Raw genomic sequence first — 7,767 nt, 5'->3', positions numbered from 1 at the left:
TCAGCAGGATTTGAAACATGTTTCTTCTTCTAGGCAAAAAGGGGATAAAGAAAGCCGGGTGTTGCTTGTCCTTTGATAACTTTCCTCTACTTGGCCAGAGGACCACAAATCCCAGTTATCATTGATTTTCCTTAAAAACAAAATACAACTTATTAAAAGAGCAATTCTGATAGATCCACAATAAATCACTTGTTTTGAAAATTGAAGCAGTCCAACAGCCTCTAAATCAACCACCTACTTGTTCTTTTCTGAAGAAAACAAAAATCACTTATTGTCCATGAGGTCACAGTGAGCGACTGACCACGGAAAACCCTAAATCAGGAAATAAGGTCTCCTTTCCCGGGTTAGTTCACATTCCAGAAATAATCAAGTCTAATTCCTGTACTTCACTCTACCAAATAAGATTTCTTCACTGACAGTTTTTCCCCTTACCAATCATTGCATATACAGTAGTCCCCCTTATCTGTGGGGGGTACATTTCCCCGGTGGATGCCTGAAACTGTGGCTAGTACTGACCCTATCTATACTACGTTTTTCTCTACTTATGATAAAACTTAATTTATAAATTAGGCATAGTGAAAGATGAACAATAATAAAATAGAACAATTATGATAATATACTGTAATAAAAGTTGTGTGAATGTGGTTTCTCTCTCTCAAAATATCTTTTCCATCTTAATTAAACACTTATCGTGCATTGTGACTATAACTTTTGCAGTTTGAGGTAGGACAGCAAAACTAACATGCATTTCTTTTTCCTTCTTCACAATTACCTTAGATCTTAGCAACTTCAGCATATGATTTTCTTTTTCTTTCCCATAAAGTAGGGAGCTTTTACCCTTTTACTTAAACGAAGCATTTTCCCGCTTCTCTTTGGCATATCCAGATTGCCAGAGTCACTATTCTTGCACTTTGGAGCCATTATTAGGTAAAATAAATGTAACCTGAACACAAGCACTGCGATGCCATGACAGTTGATCTGATAACCTAGAATGGCTACTAAGTAACTAAAGGGTGGGATCCAGTGGACAAAGGGATGATTCATGTCCAGGGTGGGATGGAGTAGGAGGGCATGAGCTTTCATTATGCTATTCAGAGTGGCAAAACATCTTAAACTTAGGAATTGCTTTTGTGGGGGGGAAAGAAAATACAGGTTTTATTCTCCAGTTGTTTCACTTTTCCTAAATCTTGACATGTTTGAGCCTCTTTCTATTTAAGGATGAAACAGTTCAGCACACAGCAAAAAAAATCTCAGAAATGGTGTCAGTTGGACCACAAACCATTGAAGAAAAGGCTTATTTAATGCAGTTCCCAAACTTTTTCATTAGGATCTAAGAGCCATTTTTGCAAAAGAATCTCCACTTCACATCAAAGTTGCTTGTCTCCTTAATTCAAAACCCACGCCAGTGAAACATAATTTGAGTAGTGTATGTTGGTATGCATAATAATTATGACTCAAAGAAAAATATAGTGTATTCTAGGGGTTTTGTGGAGGCCGCTGTGAGACAAAGAATTTGAAGTAAACAATTACAAAATACAAAAATAAAAAAACAGGGTGTTTATTTTTCCTCCAAATTCCTGGTTTAATAAGAGCTTGTTTATTTTGAGAAAAAAAGGTCCCAAACATCAGGCTGTTCACAAAAAAAACCACCATATCAACTTTAGAAAACAAATCTTAAGACTGTTACACTAATTATTTTTCTAGAGGATGCATCTAACATGCCAACTCTCATTCACAAAAATACATTGTTACATTTGTGTTGAACAGCCACACACAGCACTCTTATGTGGGGTATAACATGCACACCTCTAATTCAAAGCTGCTCTCAGGTGCTACTCAACTAATGAGATTGCCTTTGTAGTTAGGGAAGCAACTACTGAACTCATGCATGAATGGAAAGAACTGTACTCCCTGCATAACAAGAGATTATTTTGGAGACAGATGATAAAAACCATGCATCCTTTTTATTGTTAAGTCATAAAGAGGTATCAAAATTAAAAGCAAAAATTACAGGGTAAGGCTCAACATAACTACTAGGAGCATCAAAGGAAGTGAAAACGGGACTAGGCGCAGGGCAATGTGAATTAATGAACATGCGAAGGACAAGGATGGGGAGAACAGTGAGATGTGCTGAAGATACTAGAGGAGAGGATCTGGTGAAAATTTTGATCTTAGAAAAGCTCCTAGGTAAAGAAATAATGGGACAAGACTTCTAAACCCCACTATGTGCTTAAGAGTCATCCTCGACATTAGTGCTGTCTCTGTCATCCTCTTCTTCCTCAGCCTCTTTTTCATCATCCTTGGTCAACTTCAGCTGGTCATCCCCCCGATCTTCATTATCATCATCATCCAGTAGGTCCCCCTCCTCAGCAGAGTCATCTGCATCCCCTCAGACCCCATCTTCACCTTAGTCTCATCTTTCTTCAGGATGCTGCTGCTCTCCTGCTCTACTGACTTATCATTCTTCATCTCTACTCCTTGTTTGCTCTGTTCCTTTTCGGTTTTTTCCAGGCTTTCCAGTAGAGAATCCACTTTTTGTTTTATCTGGGTCAACTCCTTCTTAATGGTCTGAAGGTCATCTCCTTTCAACTTTCTGGACTTAGAAGAAGATCCCCGCTGTCTACTCTTTAGAATTGAAGCCACTTTTGCCCCTTTGTGAGGTGTTTCTTGATACATGCTGGCATTTTGAGAGCACTACAGCCCAAGCAGTAGGAGGAGGAGGAAAACGTGCTGGGTAACTGTACATCCTGTCGTAATAATCCCACTGAAAGTCATAGTCCAAGTCAAAAGGGGAGCTGAGTAGAGGGGACGGAGAAGGGTGTTCTGGTACTGACCCGTATGTCTCCACTGCAGATCGTTTCATACCTGCTTTTTCTTGGTTCACTTTTGGCTCTGTGGCCAGATTAATATCTAAAACCTGGCAGCAATCATTCTGCCATCCTCTCCTGACACAGCAGCCCAGGCATTTCTCTCATTAAGATACTGAATGAAGGCAAAGCCTTTATGAACAGAGCAACCCACAATTTTGCCATATTTCGAGAAGATTGCCTCCACATCAGATTTCTTGACCACAAGAGTATTGAGACTCCCCATGAATACAGGAGAGTTCATGGAGTGAGGACCTGTCTTGTTGGTAACATTGCTGGCTGTTGTCTTTGATGGTAAGGTGCTTCACAAAGCTGAAAAATGTAGCTGAAGATCAAAGAAATCTCATAGGAGCGGGAGGGAGAAGAGATTCGGTTCTGAATCTCCTACTCCCGGGTTCTACATGGAGAAGCCGACTGCTGCTCAAGGTTGGCAACGCGGCCACAACTGCTCAGTCTTCACCTTTTCACAAAATGGCCCCCAAGTCTCCTCTCAGGAATTATTTCTGGAATTTTCCATGTAATATTTTCAGGCCACTGTTGACCTCAAGTAACTGAAACCATGGAAATCAAAACCTCAGATAAGGGAGAACTACTGTAATAAGTGTTAGGTTGCTATACGTTTTCCTTTTCTGTGAAAGTGGAGCATTTTGTTATATTCAATATTCTAATTAGTCTTTAGCTGGTGTGGTGGGCAGAAAAATTCTACAAAAATCTGTTGACCAGTGGAATTTTCAGGCTAATGCTTTTTTTTTTCATTTTAATTTTAATGAGGATTTATTTATTTAATTGAAGTGTAGTTGATTTACAATGTTATGGTAATTACTGCTGTACAGCAAAGTGATTCAGTTATGTATGTGTGTGTATATATATATATATATATATATATATATATTATGTGCGTGTATATATATACATATATATATATATATACACACACACATTCTTTTTAAAATATTCTTTTCCATTATGACTTACCCAAGGACACTGAATATAGTTCACTATGCTAGACAGTAGGACCTTGTTGTTTATCCATTCTCTATATAAAAGCTTACATCTGCTCACCCCAACCTCCCACTCCATCCCTCCCCCAACCCCCTCCACCTTGGTGACCTCCACTCTGTTCTCTATGTCCATGAGTCTGCTTCTGTTCCATAGATAGTTTCGTTTGTGTCATATTTTAGATTCCACATATTTTGAATTAATTTTAAATTGGAGTATAGTTGATTTACAATTTTTTGTTAGTTTCTGCTGTACAGCAAAGTGAGTCAGTTACACATATACATATATCCACTCTTTTTTAGATTCTGTTCCCATATAGGTCATTACAGAATAGTATTGAGTAGAGTTCCCTGTGCTATACAGTAAGTTCTTATTAGTTACCTATTTTATAAGTAGTAGTGTGTATATGTCAATCCCATTTTCCCAATTTATCCCTCCCCCTTGGTAACCATAAGTTTATTTTCTACATCTGTGACTCAATTTCTGTTTTGTAAATAGGTTCATTTGTACCATTTTTTAAGATTCCACATATAAGTGATATCATATGATATTTGTCTTTGTCTGATTTACTTCACTTAGTATGATAATCTCTAGTTGCATCAGTGTTGCTGCAAATGGCATTATTTTGTTCTTTTTTATGGCTGAGTGGTATTCCTTTGTATACATGTACTACATCTTCTTTATCTATTCTTCTGTCGATAGACATTAAGGTTTTTACTATGTCTTGGCTATTGTGCTGCTATGAACATAGGGGTGCATATATCTTTTTGAATTATAGTTTTGTCCAGATATATGCCCAGGAGTGGGATTGCTGGATCGTACAGTAATTCTATTTTTAGTTTTCTGAGGAAGCTCCATACTCTTTTCCATAGTGGCTGCACCAACTTACATTCTCACCAACAGTGTAGGAGGGTTCCCTTTTCTGCACATCCTCTCCAGCATTTGTTATTCGTAGACTTTAAAAAAAAATTTATTGAGGTATACTTGATTTACAATGTTTGTAGACTTTTTAATGATGACCATTCTGACTGGTGTGAGGTGGTACCTCATTGTAGTTTTGATTTGCATTTCTCTAATAATTAGCAATTTTGAGCATCTTTTCATGTCAGACCAGCTCTTTTAAGTGCATACACACACACACATACACACACACACACATACATATAAATATGCTTGCATGCATGTTTGCATATACATGCACATACACAAACCTCTTGATTTCTTCACATCATACAAAAGAGTCAAAGAAAATACAATGCCTACTAATATCCAGGCTTCCAATTGCTTTTCTGAGGCAGAAAATGAGGGTAGGTAAGGCATTTGTAGCAATCAGAATAGAGAATGCTAATTTACCTGTCCTTTCTTAATTGCAAACATTCTTGCAAACCTCCTTCTCCTGCTTACGCCCCTACCACCACTGCACTGCCATATCATTCCACACATATTAATAAAAGTAATCCACCTTGGTTTTTTTGAATAATTATTTTCACTTCCTTATACAAACACACAGACATACACACTCTTAAGAGCTTCTTTTTTAAAAAAACAAAACAAAATAACTTGCATTGTGCATGACCAAATGTGTGGCATCTGACTGGCAGCCAGCCACCTGTGAGGATCATTTTTAAACAGATGGTGAAGTAGAAAATTAGTTCAAATGTAGACATCACAATATAATCCTGGAAAATATTCATAGATGTGGATTATGACAATCCTGATGACTCAGGCCCATTGGCCAGTTGTTTCTGGTCAGGGTGCAATGATTTGCCTGGTGACAATTTTTAAAAATCAGCAACTTTGTATTTTGGGAGTATACTGTGGATTATTAGAAAGGAGTCTTTCTTACAAACCCCACACAACACACCTCATCCTTTTCTTTTCTTTTCTTTTCTTTTCTGCGGTACGCGGGCCTCTCACTGTTGTGGCCTCTCCCGTTGCGGAGCACAGGCTCTGGACGCGCAGGCTCAGCAGCCATGGCTCACGGGCCCAGCCGCTCCGCGGCATGTGGGATCTTCCCGGACCGGGGCACGAACCCGTGTCCCCTGCATCGGCAGGCGGACTCTCAGCCACTGCGCCACCAGGGAAGCTCTGATGAATTCCCTTTAAGACCAGTAGAAGGAGAGCCTCTCAGATCTGGAAAAGAGGATACCATACTCTCACTTCCCCTTTCACGGCCTCTTCTCCAGCCAGCTTTAGGCTTTGTTGTCACAGCAAGATAATCTAGAGCAGATGACAATAGATTTCCTTTACAGAATCGGCAACTCATTTGGAAAGCACAGCTTCAAGCTCTGCCCAGTTTTCTCCCTGAATCATCTGAAATATGCCACTTAGAAGATAATATCCCTGTAACATACAGGAAAAGTGTATTTGGACAATTCCCAGGAATGATCTGTTCCCTTTCAACCTGTTGTTGCTTGCCATCTCTGGTCCCAGAAAACTGCCCTAGGCAGTTCTGACTTGTAACTTTTCTGGGATTCTACTTTACCTAAGCTTGGAAACAGGTTTTCAAAAAAGTTAATCTGAAGCAAAATTAACCTTTCTTAATTACAAGAGTCGTCTATTAGCCATCTTTCTCCTAAACTCTGTATTAGGAGAAAGGTCTGACTTCTATTTCTCCTATAGGAGACCCTTTGATCATGTCCCACACTGTGCCTTGGAGTTTGGACTCCTGTTTTCCTGGCATTAGAACACAAACTTGCATATCATCAGGAAACATACTCAACTCCATCTGTAGAGTAAGGTGTCCTGTGTTTTGCAGTGCAATCTCCACAACCTGAATCATTCAGTCTTAAAGACTGCAATGTTTGGGGCATTAGTCTAAATTTATGTTGGAAAAAAAAGGCTCAGAAAATTCCAGTTCTACCAAGGATACCCGTACTTTCTGTCTCTGGGCAAAATACATGTCTACATGCCTAAAATGCCTCATTCAAAGTTGTCTGTTCCAAAGGAAAGGAAAGGACTTAACCTAAGAACATATTATAGGTTATTTTTAAGCAGGCACTGCCTTTGACCACTATACTCTCTCTGCCATGTTGAAAGAAAGATTCTGAATCCATCTCCAGGAACAGGAAAAGGTACTGGAAGCTTTAAATGAGCAGTGTCCCTTCTTCATTCCTCTCAGAGAACAACATTTTACAATCAAGAACCAGGCACAGTATTAAGTAACTAAACCTGTCATCTAATTATGAGGAGAAAGACAAGCTCAGTATCAATTATTTCCTCATTTATTTCTTATTTAGAAATGATTTTACATGGTCCTAAGATGAAAACAAGAAGAATGCCAAAGGAATGTTTTCAAACACTCTTGCCATTTTACTTTTAATATACCTAATCCGACAGAAAGTCCTTAAATATAGGCTTTTTTTCTGATATTCTGGAGAGTGTTTTAACAAGACACATTGGGAAAGCTGAAAATAATGAGATCTGCCAGTAAAAACTGTTACTTCCCAAAGAAAGTCTTTCCATATCAGGAGATAACCCTGATGCTAATTTCATCATCAGGGAAAGACACAGAAATATTAGTATACGGTGGATATTGCCAGTGGAAGAAAATGCACTCTGGACCCAGGAGTGGCACTGGTGGGAGGGACTTGGATCCAAATCCCAGCCCTGCCATTTACCAGCCCTGTGAACTTGAGGAAGTTATTTAACCTATCTTTGCCTAAATTACCTCCTCTATAAAATGAGGATAATGGAACTAACTGCATCACAAGGCTGTGATGAGATTTAAGACAGAAGGTATCTATAAAGGTGATATATATGCTGGCAGGATGCCCAGCATGAACCTCAGTGCCCAATATGCCTTAGCTATTGTTGATGTCATTAGTGCTGCTGCTGTTATTAGGATAAGAAAAAACCTGGCCCAAAAGGAAAGAAACCTATTACTGTGACTAGTAAGACA

General features: G+C 38.9%; 1 pseudogene; it reads right to left on the bottom strand.

Moving 5' to 3' along the window:
- Positions 1 to 2,230: 2,230 nt before the first annotated feature.
- The window catches only part of LOC103071073 (heterogeneous nuclear ribonucleoprotein C pseudogene), a 28,277-nt pseudogene continuing 22,740 nt past the window's right edge, over positions 2,231 to 7,767 (bottom strand).

Source organism: Lipotes vexillifer, unplaced genomic scaffold (assembly GCF_000442215.2).
Source record: "Lipotes vexillifer unplaced genomic scaffold, Lipotes_vexillifer_v1.1 scaffold127, whole genome shotgun sequence".
In the NCBI taxonomy this organism is placed as follows: domain Eukaryota; kingdom Metazoa; phylum Chordata; class Mammalia; order Artiodactyla; family Lipotidae; genus Lipotes; species Lipotes vexillifer.
The sequence above is the reverse complement of the archived record's forward strand: the minus strand, read 5'-3'. Positions and strand labels throughout refer to the sequence as shown.